Below are 23,086 nucleotides of genomic sequence, written 5' to 3'. Positions count from 1 at the left end.
CAGGTAAGAAGTGATTTGACTTGGGGCGCCTGGGTGGCGCAGTCGGTTAAGCGTCCGACTTCAGCCAGGTCACGATCTCGCGGTCCGGGAGTTCGAGCCCCGCGTCAGGCTCTGGGCTGATGGCTCAGAGCCTGGAGCCTGTTTCCGATTCTGTGTCTCCCTCTCTCTCTGCCCCTCCCCCGTTCATGCTCTGTCTCTCTCTGTCCCAAAAATAAATAAACGTTGAAAAAAAAAATTTTTTTTTTAAAAAATAAAAAAAAAAAAAAGAAGTGATTTGACTTGATCAAGGTTTGTACAGAAAATCAGCAGCTAAGACAGGACAGAAACCCTAGGATTATACACTGATAGATTTTTGTCCTTAAACCACTACTTATGATCCAAGGAGAGAGTTCATTTGATGTGCTGTTTTATTTTTGTTTCAGTTTTGTTGGTTTTTCTACAGAAAAGGGAACGATTTCACCAAATCCATTTTAGTAAGATTTCTAATTCCTTTAGCAAATCATACCTATAATAGTAATCCCTGTAAGGTCACTATCATGAGTCTACCAGGCAGACAAATGATAACAATGACACAGCATTTAGCATGCAACTAGATGTCAACCCAATATTATTCCAGCAATTCAACAGGAAAACATTGAATGCCTTTTGTCATTAGAATAGCTTTGCTAAGAATTAGCCCCCTCTTAAACTAGGTGCCAATTCATGAAAACCACTTTGAGCAACAGAGAATGAGAATTAAAATTTAAAGAAAGAAGGTGAAATATTTATCTTCATTCTACCCAATGTCCCTACATTCCACTAATTTAAACCTATGTTCCTGCTCCCCACTAGTATAGCTCTAAAGGACAGCAAGAGCAGTAAGAAAAGGATGAAACATCAACCATTTCAAATATAAAATCAAACTAAAGTCATTTTCATCTCTCCTTGAGGAAGTTAAGCAGTTTATCATGCAAAGTATCTGTCTTCTCCTAGCCTAGAAAACCTAAAATCAAGTTAGAATATTTTCTTCCTTTACAAATTCTCACCTGTTCTTTATCATGTGTTTCTGTTCTTCCTCAAAATCACTCAGAAAGAAAGAAAGAAAGAAAGAAAGAAAGAAAGAAAGAAAGAAAGAAAGAAAGAAAAGTAAGGAAGTAAGGAAGTGAGTCAGACATCTAGAGAGTTCTATTATTCAGGAACAAAGGTCAATAATTATCAAATACTGGCCAGGCCTTAAGGGATTCATATTTCACAGTAATTTTCAAATTTTGCTACATGGAAACGAAGAGTTGTACAAAATATTCCTAGTAGCTTACAAATGAGAAACTGCCAGGTAGGCTTCATTTATAAAAGTATATAACTCACATACACTCATTTATTATACCAAACCTGAGGCCAGAAAAATGTGTACCACAATAAAAATGAAGCTATAAAATTCTCACCCTACATTATGGGGCGGGGGGGGGGGGGGGGGGAGGGGGGAGGGGGAAGGAGAGGCAGGTGATAATTTGTTGTATTTTTTTAAATGAGTTTCTCGGGGCGCCTGGGTGGCGCAGTCGGTTAAGCGTCCGACTTCAGCCAGGTCACGATCTCGCAGTCCGGGAGTTCGAGCCCCGCGTCGGGCTCTGGGCTGATGGCTCAGAGCCTGGAGCCTGTTTCCGATTCTGTGTCTCCCTCTCTCTCTGCCCCTCCCCCGTTCATGCTCTGTCTCTCTCTGTCCCAAAAATAAATAAACGTTGAAAAAAAAAATTTTTTTTAAATAAAAAAAAATAAATAAATAAATGAGTTTCTCATCTTTCTTTTTTCTGATCTTGTTTGCATCAGCAAATCCTACAGGAAACAAATTAAAGTCTAAAATGAACTCTGAAATTTCTGAATAATACCATCCTTATTTTTGAGAAAAATGTGTATTCTAGTGGTTTTTGGATGAAATAATCTATAGATGTCAATCATATCTGGTTGATTGATGGTGCTGTTGAGTTCAAATATATCCTCACTGATTTTCTGTCTGCTAGATCTGTCCATTTTTAATAGAAGAGTGTTGAGATACCCAACTACAATAGTGAACTCATCTATTTCTCTTTGCAATTCTATCAGTTCTTGCCTCACATATTTTGATGGCTTATTGTTAGGTGCATCCACAGTAAGGATTATGTCTTCCTAAAGAATTAAACCCTTTATCATTATATAATGTTCCTGCTTATACTTGAATAGTTTCCTTTCTCTTAAGTCTGCTTTGTCTGAAGTTAATACAGCTGCTCCAGCTACTCCAACCCCATTAGCAACAAATTTTCTACATTTTTGTTAACTGAGAAAGTCTTTATTCTCCTTCACTTTTAAGGACAATTTAGTAGGACAAAGAATTCTAGATTGTTGGGTTTTTCTCTCAACACTTTTAAGTATTTCCCTCCATGCTCTTCTTGCTTGCATGGTTTCTGAAGAGAAGTCAGATGTGATTTTTACCCTTGCTTCTATATAGATAAGGTGTTTTTTCCCTCTGGCTTCTTTCAAGATTAGTTCCTATTTCTTTGATTTTCTGCAATTTGAATAGGATATGCCTAGGTGAAGTTTGGGGGACACTTAACCTGCCTGGTATTCTCTGAACTTCCAAGATCTGTGGTTTGGAGTCTGACATTAATTTGGGGAAATACTCCATCATTATTTCTTCAAATAGTTCCTCTGTTCTTTCTTCTCCTTCCTCTACTTCTGGTATTCCCATTATGTATATATTACATCTTCTGAGACTGTCCCACAGTCTTTGGTTATATTTTAATTTTTTTTCAGTCTTTTTTCTCTTTGCTTTTAAATCTTAGAAGATTCTACTGACATATCCTCAAGCTCAGAGACTTTTTCCTCAGCCATGTTCCATCTTCTAATAAGCCCATCAAAGGCATTCTTCATTTCTGTTACAGTGGTTTTTTTATTTCTAGCATTTCTTTTTCTTTCTTAGAATTTCCATCTTTCTACTTACATTATCCATCCATTCTTGCATGTTGTCTACTTTCTTCATTAGAGCCCTTGGCATATTGGTCGTAATTGTTTTAAATTCCTGGTCCAATAATTCTAATATCCCTGCTATGTTTGAGTCTGAACCTTATGCTTGCTCTGTCTCTGTAAACTGTGCTTTTTGCTTTTTTAGCATGCCTTGTAATTTTTTTTGTTGTTGTTGGAAGCCAAAAATGATGCACTGCGTAAAAGGAACTGCAGCAAATAGGCATTTAGTAATGTGGTAAGGTTTATGGGTAGAAGAAGTGTTCTACAGTCCTATGATTAGGTCTCAGTCTTTTAGGGAGCCTGTGCTCCTGAGTTATGACCTTCAAAGTTCTTCTCAGTCCTGTCTGCCCGCCCCCCCAAACCAGATACACATACACACACACACACACACACACACACACACACACACACCCCTTAGGTCAAACAGGATGGCTAGAGGAAGCTGGAATTGGATATTTCTCTTTCCCCCACATAGAAAACTAAAACAGGCTATAATTGTGTATTCCCCTTCCTCCAGTTCAGTTAGGCTCTGATAATACCCTAATAGGTTAGGCTCGGATAAAATACCTTTCCTTTAGAAAAAAAGAATGCCTCAGCACATTTCAAAGTGACTGCCTTCCTCTTCCCCTTTCCCTGTAAGAAGTACCAAGGCATTTTTCTCTAATATTCACTGTGAAGACACGGTAGAGTTCCTGGAGGTAAAACCATGAAAGTGTGGGGCTCCTAGACCTAGGTCCCCTTGGAGTTTATACTTCACACTTGCCCACATTGAGCCTCTGGCAATTCGTTAGTTACATTTCAGGTTTTTTCCTACCCGGTACTGGTTGCCTTGGAGGTTTCTGCCCCTGAGTTCTGCGAGGGTAAGTTGTCATTCTCTGTATTTGCCTGCCAACTCGGGGACAGCAGCTTGCCTTGTGACCTTAACTCCATGAAAAATCTCAGAAAAGTCAGCTGATTTTTCAGATTGTTCAGTTTTTTACTTATTGTTAGGACAGAGTGATGACTTATATACGTCCACCAAAAACCACAAAAAAATCTCCATTTTCAATTTTTACCTTCACATTTTCCTAATGGATAAAGTGATATATATAGCACTCTTATGCTATTATGAAGAGAGAAAAAAATAGAGATTTGAATTTGTCTCAATGGCACACAAATTACCTAAAATATGATTGATCATAGGGTTCACCCTGTAACACCAAAATGCAAATTATTAAGCAATATAATTCATTAACAAAGTTATTTCACCCTTCCTTTCTGAAGCTATGAAAACACATACATAACCAAATATTATAGAGATCATTTAGAACCTGCATTGTTATTACAAACTAAAATATTTCCTAAATAAAGACCTAAATATTAAATTTCCATAGGGGCTTTTTAAAAATTTACCAGTAAAGACTGTAATTCACTGGTATTCTTACTAATTTGCAGAAAAATAAAGCCTACCTCTTAATTCCTAAAATAGAATTATAATGCCCTCCAAACAAACTTAAGTTTTCAGATTCTTCCTCTGGAGGAAATAAAAAATCAGTAAAATGCTAAAATTTTTATGTGAAATTTGACATTTGGATGCCAATTCCCAACATTTGCTATTTCTGTGGAATCAACCTTTATCAAAATTAATTTACTCAGGAAATCTTAGTCCACTCTACAGTGTTGTCTGCTATTCTGATGGCAAGAAATACAGCTACTTTTTTTTTCCAAATAACACTGTAAAACAGCTCATTACTCTTTATATTATTGACTTAAATTTTATTCAACTGAGTTTTAACATACTTAAACAAAGGCATACTGGTTAAATAAGATAAACATATCTAATTCACCTTAAGAAATTTAAAAGCACGTTGCATATAAGCTCCCAAACATAGCAAGAATGTCACAATAGCCAAACCCAAGAGAATATATTAGCAGTACTTTCACTTTACATAAATGTAACTATTTTATTACTATTTTCCACATCTGTGATGCATTAGGTATAACAGACACTTCTGAGCTCTTAATACACTGAACAGATGGTGAACCATTACAAAATGAGGAACAAGTGTAAAATCTTAAAGAATTATTAATAATCTTACTCTTAAGCCAAAGGAGAACTACAAAGTTGGACAAATAATTTTCCTACAAGGATAATGAGGAATTAGGGTGAAACACACAGGAAATGATTTGGGGATGGTTACAAAAAGCATGGGGAAAAGTGACTATAGTAACAAGTTAAAAAATTATATAAAAGCTCCTAGAAAAAAAGATTAATCAACCCAAAAGGAAGCTGTCAAATGAGAATGAAGATGGATACTTGTGTTGTGAAAGACAGAAGAGAATGCTCTAAAAGTTCCATTCTTAATTTGCTAAATATAAAATGGCTGAGACCCCACATTCCTGAAATCCCAAAACAAAGTCAATATCTAACTAAAACTGAGACTTCATACTTGGCATAATTTTTAGCTAAAGTAATAACCTATAAAAATGGAGTCAATTATGTCAGTTCATAAGAGACAAAGAAATGAAAACATCAAAAGCAAAAAACAAAAATTAAGACTCTCTAGTCATGTCAAGTGGTTTATATATGTAAAAATAAACTATCCAGTTGAAAATAGCTGTGTGAAAGAGACAAGAGAGCCTAGCAGAGCACAGAATGTACTCCTGCTCCAAAAAAGTCGCATGATTTTTAGAAAGTCACTGATTACCTCCAAAGCTGAAATAGTGTAGTCTCAGTGCAATCTTTTGAGGAATAGTAATACACCATCAATCAATAATATAGTGTTTTCTGGGTGAAGGGATATTACCTAATGAGAAAAGGATTTTCTCACTTTTAAAGAGAAAAATTTTATTAACAAAGTTATTCCAGTATTAACTGTGAAAAATGGCTTACCTTCCTTCCACTAGAACACAAGCGTACAAAACCACATGGTATTTCCAAAAGGAAGATATTATTGCTTGAATCTGGGTCACTAAAATTATCACTGTTCAAAATGAGACAAAAGAAAAGAGTAACATTAATTATCTACAATTACACATTTTCTTTGTTGTTAACATGAAATATATCTCACATAAAACCTCATAGGCCATTCAAATGAGACACATGACCCTAGGTTTGAAATCTCTAGAGATAGCTCCTTTGAAGACTGGACAAATAGTTTAAACCATTTAAATAATTCCTGATCACCAAATGTGAATAATTTTTTTTCTAACTAAAAAAAATTTTTTATTATTTACTGTTCTCACACCACTTTAATTTTTTTCCCCTAAAAAAGAACATGGAAATTCAGCTACACAAAAAGGCCCACTGTAAAAAAAGAAAAGTGGGGAGGGGGAGATACTCAAACAGCTTCAAGAAAAAAAGCATGTTCCACACTAGATCGTATTTACAGTTCCTCATCTAGAATTCAACTAACATCCAACTGCAGCAATCAGCCAAGCTTGGCAAATTAAAATAACAGTAATTTTGACAGATTATCTTCTATAAATATTCAAATATGGGCGTTTATGTGCATGTAAGGGTCTCTACATGCCAATCAAAATGCTTTGTTTAAGATACTAAAATTGAGCTTTTTTCACCCTTCTTTTCTATAGGAATCCCCTGAACCCTTGACTTTCATTTTAACTCTTTCACCTCAGCTGATAAAGAGGCCAATTATTTCTCTATTCATGGCCTAAATTATTATCCATAGTCTGAATTAAAATTTTAAGTATAATATTCATATCAGACAAAAAGTACCTAGAATCTTAGAAAAACTAAGTCTGTAAAGAAAACAGAAAAGATTCAGGAATGGGGATGAGGTGGGTGCAGAGACAGAATCTTGAAGGATGGCAACTCAATAAACGATTAACTTTTTATTGATGTGACCAGGTATGGCTTAGAAAGTAAAATTCAAATATAAAGAGCAATTAACAACTTGATAAATTTGGGCTGTATTCAAAGTTACAGTAAAACAGACTATCATTTATTTGGCTCAAGGCAAGACCCTATGCTTTGATGACAAGTTTAAGTATATGAAAGTACCAAAAGTGCGGAAATGCAATTAGTATGAAATTCAAACCAAATGTAATATTTGATATCCAGAGAGCCCTATTTAATCAAGAATAATGGCTCTAATGAAGGCAAGATATCTGATGCATACATTTGTTAATTGTCCTCCTATCCTATCTCTCATTAGTTAGTTCCCCTTAAACATATACACAATTACTGAAAAGCCTCAGATGTTCCAGGAAACTACAAGTGATAGATACGCCTCTGCATGCAGACGATGCAGTAATACAAAATAATGGACAAAAATTTAACCTATTCAGAAGCCTATGCGTTTCTAGTTCCACCTGGAAAGAAACGGCTATAAATCTATTAAGATTGCTCAAAATATTTCTAGAAAGTTAGTCAAGCTTTTAGGAAACTTTTACTTTATCATCATTCACCATCAAGCACTCAAACCCAGGTCCAACAGTGGATCCAAGCCATACCAGTGGTTTTCAAACCAGGGAAGGGAAAAGTCTGGTCGAGGAAATAGCTTCAGCCTCCTCTAGGAGCTTGTTAGAAATACAGAATCTCAGGCCCCTATCCAGGGACATACTGAATCAGAATCTGCATCCTAACAATTCCCAAATAATTCAAATACATATTAAGATGTGGGAAGTTTTGCAGGAAGAAGAACATTAGAATGAGAGAGAAGGTATAATCTTCTGTTCAAAGATTGGGTTCCTACTGCAGGCTACTGTTTGGCCAATAAGCAACCAATTTTTAACCTCTGGCTTATAGCATCATTATTCCTCCTACAGTTTTTCTATTTTAAAATACAAAAACCCCTCAAGAGCCAAAGAAATTAGTATCTGATTAAATCTCAGGTCCCCAGAAGGGCTGTGACACAGTTATCTTAGAGCAGGTGGTCCCGTCTCATACCCCTGAATTACATTAACTAGACCAGTTAATTTAACAACTCCTTTCATTCCAAATCCTAGACTCTAAGAGTGTGTGAGGTCCCAATAGCTAAGAAAGAGACCAAGAGGCTATCCCATCGTGTAACCAGGAGAGGAGAAAGCTGTATGTGGTTGTTATTTGGCTATCGTCTCTCAGCTCCAAATCCACCCTTTAGTACTCAGCATAGTGATACTGAAAACAAAACTCGGGAAAACTTTTCTCTTTTGCCAGCCAGCTTCCTCATGCTGCCACTAAGCGCAGTAGAAGAAACTTGCTTTTTCCGGTCAGCACTGCCCTGGCACAGGCCCTCCACTCCACCGATAGCAGTTGGTGACCACCACCAGTTTTTCCAGCACTCTCAGAAGCAGCAGCAGCAGCCCAGGCAGTACCCCCCTCTAGAGGTTTTGAACCCCAACTCTACTCCAAGCCCTTCTTTGTTCTCCCAGCCTTATTTCTACTTTCTGTAATTGTCTCTGTGTTACTCTATGCCCCTTTCGCTTTTTCAACCCTCCAACTCCTGTATAACCCATTCCCCTATGTTAAATTTCCTTGGCAGAAATATCTAGTGTGTATTACTTCCCTGTCCATATTCTAACTGATACATCATGGCTAGATGGAATAAAATCCAGCATGATCTTCATCACTTTGGAAAAACAATTTTCCAAAAACATGATAGTCCATAAGAAAATATCTACTGCTCTCCCCCAAAATAGGTACAAGATGGGGAATGGATGTAAGAAGTATGGGTGAGAAAAAAAAGATGAGGAAACACAACTTAGGAAAGTAAAAATATAATATATAAGTTTTCCACTTTACATAACAAAAATCTCAGAATTTACGAAGTGGAAGGAACTATATTCCTCTGCCTCTGCCATTGTTTAGTTTTATTAAAGCAGTTTTCTACTGAGTTTGAGCTACTATATTTTCAGGAAGCCATTGAGAAATTAGGGATGGTCCAAAAAGTTATAAAAATGATGAAAGCAACAGGCAATAGGATGCATGAGGAGAGATTCAAGGAGTCAAACTTCCTAGTCCAGTCCAGGGAAAAGAAAACTTCAGGTATTAGCTGTCTTCTGGTTACAGAATTCTTTAAGCTGTGTTGCATCATCCTTACAGATGCTTAAAATGATAGAAGATAAAGGAAGACATAAAATAGAGCTTCTTGGGGCGCCTGGGTGGCGCAGTCGGTTAAGCGGCCGACTTCAGCCAGGTCACGATCTCGCAGTCTGGGAGTTCGAGCCCCGCGTCAGGCTCTGGGCTGATGGCTCAGAGCCTGGAGCCTGTTTCCGATTCTGTGTCTCCCTCTCTCTCTGCCCTTCCCCCGTTCATGCTCTGTCTCTCTCTGTCCCAAAAATAAAAAAAATTTAAAAAAAAAAAAAAAATAGAGCTTCTTAGCTTAATGACTCCCCTTCAGATTACTAAAGTAGTAGCTCTTAATGCTATTTACACATGAGAATGAATTAGAATATTTTTTACAAAAATAATAAAATAGTAATAATATGATGCCCAGAACACTAATGCCAGAGATCTGATTTAACCGGTCTGAGATAAAGCCTAGGCATATTTAAAAAAAAAACAAAAACAAAAACAGGGGCACCTGGCTAGCTCAGTCAGTAGAGCCTGTGTCTCTTGATCTCAGGCTTGTTACTTCTAGCCCCACGCTGGGTGTAGAGATTACTTAAAAATAAAATCTTAAAAAAAAAACACTCAAGTGTTTATAAAGTACTGACAGAAGAACTGAGAACAACTTAATGGAATCTTCCATAACTCTAATACCCAAAATTTGGTCTAAGTACTTAGCTACATCCAGATTACCAACGGAGCTTGTTAAAAAGGCAGCATCTCAGGCCTTACTGAGTAAGAATCTAACAAGATCCCTGAGTAATCTGCACATTAAAGTGAAAAAAACATCATCCTATAACAGTTTGAAAAGGGTTTGAGAGTGTGTGTGTCCAAACTCCAACCTAAAATTAACTAAGTTGATTTTTTTTAAGTTTTTAACAGTTTAAACAGTTTAAGTTTAAACAGTTTGAACAGTTGTTGTTGGTTTTTTTTTAAGTAATCTCTACACCCAACGTGGGGCCCAAACTCATGTTGCATGCTCTACCAACTGATCCAGTCGTATTTTTACTTTGTAAAAGTACTTTGTACTTTTCTAAGTATTTTTACTTTGAAAGTCTATTAGAGTTTACTAATAATATGAATAACTTCTAATAATATGTAATAACAACTAATATTTATTCAGCCTATACAATTTGTAGGTACTGTTCTTTATAAAATGATTTAATCCTCAACATATATCTATAAAGTATATAATTTTATGATCCCTGTTTTACAGATAAGAAAACTGAGGCAAGCCTGAGTTATATAAAATAAATAGCTTGCCCCAGGTCACACAATTAGTAAGTGGCAAAGATGAGAAATGAACCCAGATAGTCTTGTTTAAGAGCTTAAACTTAACTACAAAATAATACTATGTTTGCCAACACCATCCAAAAACATTCTAAAACCATTCAGGAGAAAAGTATAATTACAGGTAATAAGATTGCTTTAAGAATAAAGGGGAAAAAATCATGTGATTTTCTCTGATGGAAAAAAAAAAGATCAACAGAGTTGTGATAGTGTATCATTACCTCAACACTGTTATGGGTCTGTGACCCACTTAATACAGAAAAGAACATGACAGAGAAGACAATAACACAGGAAGTTGCTTATGATGCCAACACAGTCAATATTTTGATAAGTGATAAACATATGAATACTACGTATGAGACTGTCTCATGGGAGAAATATTTTTGGTAATAATCACTTTATTATCTACATTTGGGAAATAACTGAAAGCCCATGTTAGGAGATAATACATTCTCCTCAATGCCTCCTTAATTCACCCCTACAACTGCTCCTACTATCACGAACCATCACTACCACCCTGAGGAAAGTGAAGTAGAGACGGCTATGATTATTTTTCACAATGAAACAGGCATGATATAAATTTAGTCTGATTTTTCTCCTCCTCTGTACCCCACTGTTCCTAACTTCTCAAAAGGCCCACTCTCTGCTTCTGTCATAACAGAAGTAAAAGTTCCAGGCCCAGTAAGACCCAAAAATTACTTTTGAAGATACTGAAGACAGCTTTTAAAAGAAGTCAGACTGCGGCTGTCAGTTAAAGGCTTACTACTAAGTTGTAATAATTCATGTGAATTCTAAATAGCATAATACAATTGCCAAAGTTCCCAAAGGTAAATAATGTTATTGTACCAGCAAATAGAATAGAATTTATTGTACCAGCAAACAGAATTCAGAATATGCAAAATTATATCCTATAACTATTTAAAGCAAAGCCACAATTTCTAAGATGTCTTAACTTCATTCAACCCAAGCATACTCTTAAAAAAAAAAAAAAGTATATGGTACCTTTTTAATTAATAATGACGAAGTTCTGGTGACCTAGTTGCTGAGAATGAACAAAACCACAGACATTAAAAAACAGAGTTGGGGTGCCTGGGTGGCTCAGTCGGTTAAGCGTCTAACTTTGGCTCAGCTCACGATCTCGCGGTCCGTGGGTTTGAGCCCTTGTTGGGCTCTGTGCTGACAGCGCAGAGCCTGGAGCCTGCTTCGGATTCTATGTCTCCCTCTCTCTCTGCCCCTCTCCTGCTCATGCTCTATCTCTCTCTGTCTCTCAAAAATAAATAAATGTTAAAAAAAATTAAAAATAGAGTTGCTTATCCCATAAGAGTTTTTACAGTGGACGCTGGAGCCAGAATGATTTGGAGACTAAAAATACCAAAGCTAATACTCACTAAAATGCAGCCTTCTAAACACCTAAGTTTAAAACTATGACTTGAAGCAATTCATTGGTTCGTTTGGATAAGGTTTTACCTGAAGAATCTAAGAAAGCTGAGGTTCATGTGAAGCACTGCCAGAGTACAACTTAATTTCCCAAAGAATGGAAGAAGATTCCCAGGAAGCCAACACTGACAAAACCCAAAAGAAGCATGTTCTTAGGAGGCAGAGCAGCTGTCAAAAAACACAGAGGCTGAGCATTCCTGATATGACTTTCATTAACTAATATGACTAACAAAATTACCCATACCCAAAACTCCTTAAAATTTCCATCAGGTTTTAATTATCCATATTAGTTATGTAAATTATTTGTAGTTATTTTTTCCTTCTAGTTAGAACCAGAAAACCACTCTCTTTATCTCTCCACTTATCTTCATAAAGTATGTGTTCTCAGTCTGCCTTCCTTTCCTATCCTATTCCAAAAGGCTACATTTGAATAATAAAGAAAAATATATTTATAAAAAAATAAAATATACATTATATTTACTAAATTTGAGTTGAATGAATAATCACTACTCCTCCTACCCTCATAACATATAAAAATCGTATTTATTATATATCATCTATAAAAATTTAAATGGAAAATATTTACCCCTCCATCACCAATAAAATAGAAAACTTACTGTGTCAAAGAAAAAATAACCATTTAAAAATCACTAGAATCGTTTCTTTTTAATCATCAGGAAAAATAAACTTAAAAAGATGATTCTCAACTTCATTATGGATCAGAATTATATATTAAGGTCATAAAATTGTAGACTCTGGGGCCCATGACCAGAGATTCTGAATCATAAAAGGTCTGAGTTCCCGAGGATGAACCCAAAACTGTACATTTTTTTAATGTTTATTTATTTTTGAGAGAGAGAACAGCAGGGGAGGGGTAGGGAGAGAGGGAGACAGAGAATCTGAAGCAGGCTCTGTGCTGTCAGTGCAAAGCCAAACACAGGGCTCAAACCCACATGAGATCATGACCTGAGCCTAAGTCAGACACTCAACCAACTGAGCCACCCAGGCACCCCCCGCAAAACTGTACATTTTAACAAGCTTCCTAAGTGATCAGGATGCAGATTACCCCTGAACCACTCTTTGATATATACTTAACCTTCAAACCACTGTCAACTTCCCAGCAAGTCCTTTAGGTCTGATCACACAGCCCACTCCTATCTCTCATCTTAACAGCTTCAATTTCTGATTAAACTACACGGTTGGAACTAACACAGAGAAAAAATAATAGCAACCAGTTGTTGGACATATACTACTATTGGCCATGAACTTCACATAATCTATTACAGACACAAGAATTAAATGATATATGGCACAAAAACAGATGCTCAGATCAATGGAGAACAGAGAACCCAGAAATGGACCCACAAACATAGAGCCAACTAATCTTTGACAAAGCAGAAAAGAATATCCAATGGAGTAAAGACAGCCTTTTCAGCAAGTGGTGCTGGGAAAACTGGACAGCAACATGCAGAAAAATGAACCCAAACCACTTTCTTACACCATACACAAAAATAAACTCAAAATGGATGAGAGACCTAAATGTAAGACAGGAAGCCATCAAAATCCTCGAGGAGAAAGCAGGCAAAAACCTCTTTGATCTTGGCCACGACAACTTCTTACTCAACACATCTTCGGAGGCAAGGGAAACAAAAGCAAAAATGAACTACTGGAACCTCATCAAAATAAAAACCTTCTGCACAGCGAAGGAAACAATCAGCAAAGCTAAAACGCAACCAACAGAATGGGAGAAGATATTTGCAAAAGACATATCACATAAAGGGTTAGTATCCAAAATCTATAAAGAACTTATCAAACTCAACACCCAAAAAACAAATAATCCAGTGAAGAAATGGGCAAAAGACATGAATAGACACTTCTCCAAACAAGACATCCAGATGGCCAACCGACACATGAAAAAATGCTTCATATCACTCATCATCAGGGAAATACAAATCAAAACCACAATGAGATACCACCTCACACCTGTCAGAATGGCTAAAATTAACAACTTGGGAAACAACAGATGTTGGTGAGGATGCGGAGAAAGAGGATCTCTTTTGCATTGTTGGTGGGAATGCAAACTGGTACAGCCACTCTGGAAAACAGCATGGAGGTTCCTCAAAAAATTTAAAGCAGGGGCGCCTGGGTGGCTCAGTCGGTTAAGCGGCCGACTTCAGCTCAGGTCATGATCTCACGGTCTGTGAGTTCGAGCCCCGCGTCGGGCTCTGTGCTGACAGCTCAGAGCCTGGAGCCCGTTTCAGATTCTGTGTCTCCCTCTCTCTCTGTCCCTCCCCTGCTCATGCTCTGTCTCTCTCTGTCTCAAAAATAAATAAACGTTAAAAAAAAAATTTTTTTTTAAAAAATTAAAAGCAGAACTACCCTATGATCTAGCAATTGCACTATTAGGTATTTATCCAAGGGACACAGGTATGCTGTTTCGAAGGGACACATGCACCCCAATGTTTACAGCAGCACTATCAACAGTAGTCAAAGTATGGAAAGAGCCCAAGTGTCCATCAATGGATAAATGGATACAGATGTGGTATAGATAGATAGATAGATAGACAATGGAGTATTATTCGGCAATCAAAAAGAATGAAATCTTGCCATTTGCAACTATGTGGATGGAACTAGAGGGTATTATGCTAAGCGAAATCAGTCAAAGAAAGACAAATATCATATGACTTCACTCATATAAGGACTTTAAGATACAGAACAGATGAACATAAGGGAAGCAAAGCAAAAATAATATAAAAACAGGGAGGGGGACAAAAACATAAGAGACTCTTAAATATGGAGAACAAACAGAGGGTTACTGAAGGGGTTGTGGCGGGAGGTGGCGGGGAGGGGGTTGGGGAATGGACTAAATAGATAAGGGGCATTAAGGAATCTACTCCTGAAATCATTGTTACACTATATGCTAACTAACTTGGATGTAAATTTTAAAAAATTAAATTAAAAAAAATTATGTTACCCAGGAGTGGGTGGAAAAAAAGAAGAGAAAAGAAAAGAAAAAGCACTGTGCTCTTTATATAAAACCAGAGCCCAGAACTTAAAAGGTAGCAGAAATTCTCTGGAGTCCCCTGGAAGTCCCTCTAACTATGCAACACACACAGAACCTCAAACAGCAAGAAGTCTAAACATTTGGTAAACCCTTCCCCATCCCTTCTTACTAAATATAAAAAATATATTCCCCTCCTGATCAGATTATCTGGATACAACTGAATAGTGAGCGATGGCTTTTTGCCTCAGATCAACCTGCTCTCTATGTGTGCTATACACATAGAGAGAATAAACTATTTATAATTCAATCAGAACTGTTTTATGAACGTAACAAGAACAATCAATCTTTTATCTTTTCATGATACATAAGTGCATTGTTCAGTAAGGTAGTCAGTAGCCAACGTGGCTCTTCAGCATGCAAAATATGGCTAGTTTGAACTAAGAAAATCTGTAAGTGTAAAACACACACTGATTTCAGACCTGGTAGGAATAAAAGAATGTAAAATATTTCATTGATATTTTTATGTCAATTAGTAGATAATATTTTTAATACTAAGTTAATATTAGTATGCTAAGTTACATAAACTGTACTATTAAAACTAATCTCACCTGTTTCCTTTTACCTTATTTAATGTGGTTACCAGAAAATTTAAAATTACATGAATGGTTCACATTATATTTCTATTAGATAGTGCTAGTCTATAAACTAGTGATCAATCATAAGCTCTTATGAAACTATTTCTATGTCAACCTTTCATGCCTATATAGCATCATAAAACCTAGTCATTATAATAACCAAAATTCCCTTTCTCACTGATTTGCAAAGTGATTACATTCATATTCAGGTTCCTTCCTTTCTGATACCTTCATTCAATCTTAAAATGTTGAATAAATTCTATAGTATTTCACCTCTTCCACCCTATCTCTTCCAACCAAGTTAACAGCCTTAAAATATTCATCTTTCATCTCTAACAAGTATCATACTTGGAGAAGGGGAAGCTAAGAATTTTTCCCCGAAGGGCCTCCAGATTATCTCTAATAGGCATTATGTGGTAGCGTTAGGGTTTGGTATTTAAAACCAAATACCACTAGCGTGGACTCTGCCTCTCATTGTGCAAAGTACTATAGCTCAGCTCCCTCGTCTGTAATAATGATAATTATTATCATTTAACATTAAATTTTCATTTAACCTAATATTTAATATTAAAATATCAATACAATAAATTGTTATTATATGAGAACAGCATTTAGAACAGCACCTGGAACTTCACTGTTAATAAGTATTAGCTATTATCACTATTTCCTTTTTTGATCTGCCTCCTGAACCTATCATTCTCCTCTTCTGTTTCTGGCTATCCATCAGCAGGTTCTCTTCTGTTTCAAGCCTGTTGTCTACCTAATAAAATGTAAAAAATACAGAACAGCAGATGGAGCAGAAGGTTATTTGATCTGATAAAAACAAAGAATTACAAACACAAGAGCCCATATAAAAAAGTGTACTTCATCACATAATAGATTCCTTACTATGAGAAACAGTCAAGCCAATTCTGGGACCCTGTAAAAGATATCTTCAACAGGGTTGGAATAAATGTTGCTCCCAGGTTTCACTTTAATCATCTATGTCCCTGTCAAGGTATCCAACCCAGATGTTAAAATCTAGAACCTATCCCATTGACAATACTCATCAAATCTAAAACTGTACATTCTTTGTGGCACTTTGACTCAGCTACTGATTCATGTCTGTACACCTAAAAAATCAACAAGCTCCCACCTGCAACTATTAGAGAGCCCAAGTTTAGACTTTCATCACACTGCAACATAAGTTAAAAATCTGTCCACTCTTACCTAAAGAAAGGCTCAAAAAAGCAGGAGATGTATAAGAAAAGGTCAAAATGCTCATTTGTCACTTGTAGCATACCAAGTCTTAAGGACTTTGAGAAGATTCAGGTGGGTAGCTCTTTAACTTAAGCCAAAATCTGGGTCAGCCTCTCATTACCCTCTTCATATTCTGTCATACACTGTAGACATTTGCATTATATATTTTATTTCTTTCTTCCCCAAATTACACTAAACGTATCTTACAGGCAAGGACTGTATCTTCCTGAATTCAAAAGTCCACAACCCTGGTTCTGATATATTGGATACTCAACTATTTGTCATGCTGGACTGAAAACAATAGTTATAAAAACAATATCATTTGCCTTTGTGAAATCTTCAGTTTTTAGAACATTTTCATGTGAGTTCATCTGATTGTCTCAACAATCCTATAGTCACATCCAAGACCTAGTCTCCTTTTTCATGAAGTACCTTAACTAAAGCTCATAAATCGACGTAACTAATTCAAAATCATTCACTTTTGTATGTCTTAATAGGAAAACTTTTAGTGCAAGGCCATGCTGGTCGTTGGTGACAAAGCCAGAATTGCATGAACTGTATCACACCACACTACAACGTGAGCCTTTTTCAGAGAGAACCAGTAGAGGAAGGAAGAAGACAAAAGAAAAGACAGTGACAACAGTAAGTTTTGGTAATGAGATAAATGGATAGCCAGTTCTTAAATAAAATTAAATTATTTTTCACATTTCTTTTTTCCTCTCTTACTAAAGTTTCAAAGTTTTATTTTCCTTCCTAAAAGTTTCTATTAAGTTTCTTACTTCATATAATTAATCATATCTTCATCATTAAAATTATACTCAATCTCGGGGCGCCTGGGTGGCGCAGTCGGTTAAGCGTCTGACTTCAGCCAGGTCACGATCTCGCGGTCCGTGAGTTCAAGCCCCGCATCAGGCTCTGGGCTGATGGCTCAGAGCCTGGAGCCTGTTTCCGATTCTGTGTCTCCCTCACTCTCTGCCCCTCCCCCGTTCATGCTCTGTCTCTCTCTGTCCCAAAAATAAATAAGCGTTGAAAAAAAATAATAATAATAAATAAAAAATAAATAAATAAAATTATACTCAATCTCAAATAAGCCAATCTATGTTTTAAAAGTTATATAGGGGCGCCTGGGTGGCGCAGTCGGTTAAGCATCCGACTTCAGCCAGGTCACGATCTCGCGGTCCGGGAGTTCGAGCCCCGCGTCGGGCTCTGGGCTGATGGCTCAGAGCCTGGAGCCTGTTTCCGATTCTGTGTCTCCCTCTCTCTCTGCCCCTCCCCCGTTCATGCTCTGTCTCTCTCTGTCCCAAAAATAAAATAAAAAAAAAAATAAAATAAAATAAAATAAAAGTTATATAATTTGGGGGCCCTTGGGTGGCTCAGTCAGTTAAGCGTCCAACTCTTGGTTTTGGCTCAGGTCACAATCTCACAGGTTCGTGAGTCTGAGTTCCAGTTGGGCTCCTCACTGACAGCAGGGAGCCTGCTTGGGATTCTCTCTCTGCCCCTTCCCCACCTGTGTGTATATGCGCGCGCGTGCGCGCGCGCACACACACACACACACACACACACACACACACAGCAACAAAGTTAACTTGCTACCTTTGGGCAAGGTACCCTTTGCTACCTTTCGGCAAAGTTAACTTGCTACCTTTGGGCAAGGTACCCTTTGCTACCTTTCGTCACTTCTGAGTTCATATTTAGAATGTCCTATAAATCTGTTTAACCAATGGCTTAATGTAATTCAACTTCTTTGAATCTGTTTCCTTGTGTGTAATAAGAAAATTGGTCTAGATCTTTGGAACTTCTTTAAGATCTAAAGAGTTCCCAAGGGAATCTACCCCCAAAGCCAAGAGCACACTGTACACACTATAGGTTAACCAATTTGACAATAAATTATATTAAAATAAATAAATAAATAAAATACTGGACAGAATAAGTAAATAAATAAAAATAATTTTAATAAAATTAATTAATTAATTAATTAAAGACTTCCTAAGTCTGGAGATTTAAATCCAACTTTATTCACCCTCTAAAAGTTGATTTCTTAAATTAATGCACATACTTGCACCTTTTCTACCCACTGTACTTAAAGGTAAGAACCATACATTTTTTAACATGCTGGTATATACGTATAGATATGTTTCATTTGCTTTCCTACCTGAAAGTGTTGAATTGTTAGCTTTGGCAAAAGACTCTTTGAATTTCCTTATGTGTGATTCAACAGCAAATGACTACAATTTTAAACCAATTCTGAAAATATAACCCTGAAAAATTATGGTTAGAATCGAAGTTATGTTATGTAGCTCATGAGCAACATTTCATAACTAACATCTGCAAAAGAGATGGCAATTAGTTGAGACAGCAAGACTGGCCCCAAACCTTGCTCTTAGCCACGGTTTTCATAACCCTTTTATCCAATCCTTGACTAATTGAAAACTAGACCTTAGAATGACATCTACATCCCTAAATCATAAAGCCACAGGAAGAGAGAATCAGAGGACGACCAACAAGGATGTATATTTAGCTTCTTGTTTATAACAGAACTTGCTCCAAAAATTAACAGATTTACCAAATTGTTTTTAGACAAGGTTAAAGTCAATTTCCTAATAGAGTAAAATTTGAAGAAATATTTTTGAAAAAAATTTTGCAGTAAAATTTGAAGAAAAACAGATGTAAGGTTTTGCAGATATTTCCAGTCAACTTGTAATAATATCAACATTACGTCAAATTTAGAATATAAAAACTATTATCCCCCTAAATAGTTTTAGCAGACGCCACAGTCTTGATAAAAAATCATTAAAGTGTGTTTGGAATACATGTATATCTATAAAATTAAATACAGAAACAAGCTGATAAAAATCATTTAACTGTGCATAGAGCAATAGAACTAAAAAGGTTCCAGAAACCTTAATGAAGAGTCACATATAATCATCACATCTGCATGCAGTTAAACATATGGCACTCCAGTTTCGGGAATCCTGAGCTCACCAAAACTTTTACAACTAAATTTGGGTTACTTGGGGTAAGGGAAAGAGATGCGAAAGGAGAGTGAGGAGCCTTTCAAAACCCCTATTTTGACTAAATCTGCAGCTGTAATTACAGCTGTTCTGAAGCTTTCTTGTGACTGCCTAATTACATTTTTTTTTAATAATAACAACCAAAAGTAGGCTTAACAAACTGAAGAATGATAGGAGGACTCAATAGTTAAAAGCTATTTTTTATATAAAATTAATTAATTTCCTATTGTTTTTGCTCTGCAACTAATAGATTAAAAATTGTTACATAAGCGCAAGAAGCTTTCTCAACTTCCTTGGGTTGTGGAATTCTCAATTTTTTTTTAACATTGAAAAGTACATTGGAAAGTACACTGCACTTCTTTCCTTCAGTAATTTTGCAGAAACTCTCATTTTACGTTTCTTCTCTTTCACCATGCCATTTATTTTACGTAACTATGAGACGAGTATGACACAAGTTAGATTTATGTACGATTTCAATAAACAACACAAAGAAGCCTTTTGCTATCATTCCAAACATACCATAGTCTCCCCTCCACTCTTTTCCGTAGGATATACATTTCAAGACCTCCAGTGGACTAAAACTGCAGATAGCACCAAACCCTATATATACTATGTTTGTTTCTATACATGTAGACCTATGATGATGTTTAATTTATAAATAAGACACAGTAAGAAATTAACAACAATAGTTGAAAATAAAACAGATTGTAACAATATGCCATAATAAAAATAATGTGAATATGGCCTCTCTTTCTGAAAATATATTTTACCATCCCTTTTCTTGTAATGATGTAAGATGATATAATGCCTACATGATGAGATAAAGTGAGGTAACAACACAGGCACTGTGACAAAGCATTAGGCTACTACTGACCTTCTGACGTTAGAAGGAGAGTCATCTGCTTATAGACTGGTTGACTCTGGGTAACTGAAAACATGAAAAGGAAAACTGTGGATGATAAGGGGGAACTACTGGAACTACTGTATTTTCTAATGGTATATTTACTAAAAAAGTTCCATCATGCAGAAAATGAAGTTATACACCTCTTAAGACTCACTTATGTGTTATATTTTAGATATCACCGGCATCCCAGTTAACTCACTATATTGTTATTCGTTCAAAGGGATAACATTTGAAAATCACAAATCTGATTCTAGTCAAAGATGGCAACAAAATCTCAAACTCACATCCTCTCACAGACATATTAAATCTACAGCTAAACATGAAACAAGTCCTGCTGAAAGAAATCCAGAGGACAAATAAGAAAAAACATACATTGAATGGGTAGGAGAAGCTGAGAAACACTCTCTCCATAAACCCCACTCCCAGCCGACTGACATACAACTGAGAGGGAATTCACAACTACCAGCTTCTCCCTGAGGAGTAAAGGGTTTCAACCCACATCTCGTGCCCCAACTTTTAAGACTTCTAACTCAGGGATGAGCCCCCAAAACATCTAGCTCTGAAAGCCATTGGGGCTTGTGTCCCCAAGACCCAGAAAACTACAGCAAATAAAGAAACAGTTCTTGGTGGGCTTCAGGGATTCAATGTGGCTATGCGTCTAAGACTCAGAACAGAGGCAACAGACAAAAATGCCCATCTACCAGCCTTTCCTGAAACAGGCCTATTTGGCTACCTTAAAAGGTGCAGCCTTAGGGTAAGGCTTCTCATTTAACACACATCTAGGGATCAGCTGTAATTCTCTCTAGAGACCAAGAAAGCCAGTGGGCACCATCTTTGTGTTCTCTCTCTGCCCAGCAACCAGTCACTGGTATCTTCCTGAAAGGAATTTGCATACACATTTGGTGCCTGGGCTTTGCAACTTCTGCCCAAAAGACACACCCTGTGATAGCCCAACTCTGGTGGCCAGTGAGTCTTGCATTAGCAGACTCAACAATCCTCAACAGGATTGTGGCAAACAAATAAATAGTTCTTAAGTAGCTATCTCCCCAGGGCTCAACACACAGGAAGGAGACAGAAACACCCATCTCCCCAGTCATTCCCAGAAAGAAGCCTATTTACATAATTTAAAAGCTGCTGCCAGAGGATGAGGCTTCTAATTTAGCATATATCTACAGACGGATGTCAGTCCTGCATGAAAACTGGGAAGCCAGCAGACACCAAATGTGCATTCCCCTAGTAGATCACTATAAATCACAAACAGCTTCCTGGAAGGAGGTTGTACACACATCTGGCACTCTGAGTACCATGGCTTCTACCCAGGGGATATACTACTTGATTGCTTGGTTCTGGGAGCAAGCAAGGATGGCATTCACAGGTCCCATAAGACAAAAGCAAACAAATAGTTCTTAAGTTTCTTAATTGGCTAACCCCCAGGGCTCAGAACAAAGGGAAGAGAGGGAAACACCCAGATCCCAGTCTTGCCCTGAAAGACACATCTACTTGCATACTTAAAAGCTGCTACCTGATACCTGAGGAGCAGCTGGGTGGCTAAGTTGGTTAAGCATCCGACTTTGGCTCAGGTCGTGATTTCACAGTTTGTGACTTCAAGCCCAGCATCAGGCTCTGTGCTGACAGCTTGCTCAGAGCCTGGAGGATGCTCCAAATTCTGACTCCCTTTCTCTCTGCCCCTCCCCCACTCACCCTCTGTCTCTGTCTCTCTCAAAAATAAACATTAAAAAAAAATTTTTTTAAGCTGCTACCTGAGGGTCCAGCTTTCATTCAGCCAGCATATAGGTGGTGACTGATCCTCCACTTGGGGACACACTGAAAGATCTTGAAATACTCTCAACTACTGGGAGTCATGAAGAAGGCAGCTTGGACAACCACAAAGGTCTGAGAAACAACCAAGAGCTAGGGCCAGGCTGAATGATAAGATTCAGCATCTACATGAGACCATTCCATCAAGACTGGGACATGTGACTGTTTTATCTAATGCACAGAAGCCAACACAGAGAATTAAGAAAAATGAAGAAACAGAGAAATATATTACAAACAAAAAAAATGAAACCTCTGAAACAGATCTTAATAAAAGGGAAAGAAGTGATTTACCTGATAAAGAGCACAAAATAATGATTACAAAGATGCTCACTAAATGAAAATTTCAACAGAGATAAAAAATATAGGGAAGTACCAGACAGAAATCACAGAGCTGACGAATTAAATAAGTGAGCTGAAAAATTCAACAGAAGGGATTTTACAACATATTAGATCAAATGGAAGAAAGAATCAGCAAATTTGAAGACAGGGCAGTGAAAGTCATCCAAACAGGGACATAAAGAGAAAAAAGAATGAAAAAGAGTGAGTGAAGCTTAAGGAAATTGTGGGACGCCATCCAGTACATCAATATATTTATTATGGGGTCCCAGAAAGCAAAGAAAAAGAGAAAGGGGCTGAAAGCCTATTCAAATAAATAATGGCTGAAAACTTTCCTAACACAGGAAAAGGAACAGAACTCCAGATATAGGAAGCCCACAGAATCTCAAACAAGGTAAATCCAAACCA

The 23,086-nt window shown here is 36.9% G+C and overlaps 1 protein-coding gene across 12 annotated transcripts in view; it reads right to left on the bottom strand.

The window, feature by feature from the left end:
- Window positions 1-23,086, bottom strand: part of FUT8 (fucosyltransferase 8) — a 311,102-nt gene that overhangs the window by 204,183 nt on the left and 83,833 nt on the right. For 6 of the 12 annotated variants that reach the window (XM_043556372.1, XM_043556375.1, XM_043556371.1 and 3 more), the window contains exon 3: window positions 5,846-5,936. The exons of 3 other annotated variants lie outside the window; for them this stretch is intronic. The gene's annotated coding sequence lies outside the window, so the exon portion shown is untranslated. Of the gene's footprint in view, window positions 1-5,845; window positions 5,937-20,494; window positions 20,549-23,086 lie in introns of all 12 variants that reach the window. 3 more of the 12 variants (XM_043556379.1, XM_043556370.1, XM_043556380.1) reach the window with 2 other exon arrangements.

The sequence above is a fragment of the Prionailurus bengalensis genome, chromosome B3 (genome assembly GCF_016509475.1).
Source record: "Prionailurus bengalensis isolate Pbe53 chromosome B3, Fcat_Pben_1.1_paternal_pri, whole genome shotgun sequence".
Lineage (NCBI taxonomy): Eukaryota > Metazoa > Chordata > Mammalia > Carnivora > Felidae > Prionailurus > Prionailurus bengalensis.
Note: the sequence above shows the minus strand (reverse complement) of the source record. Positions and strands in the feature narration are given on the sequence as shown.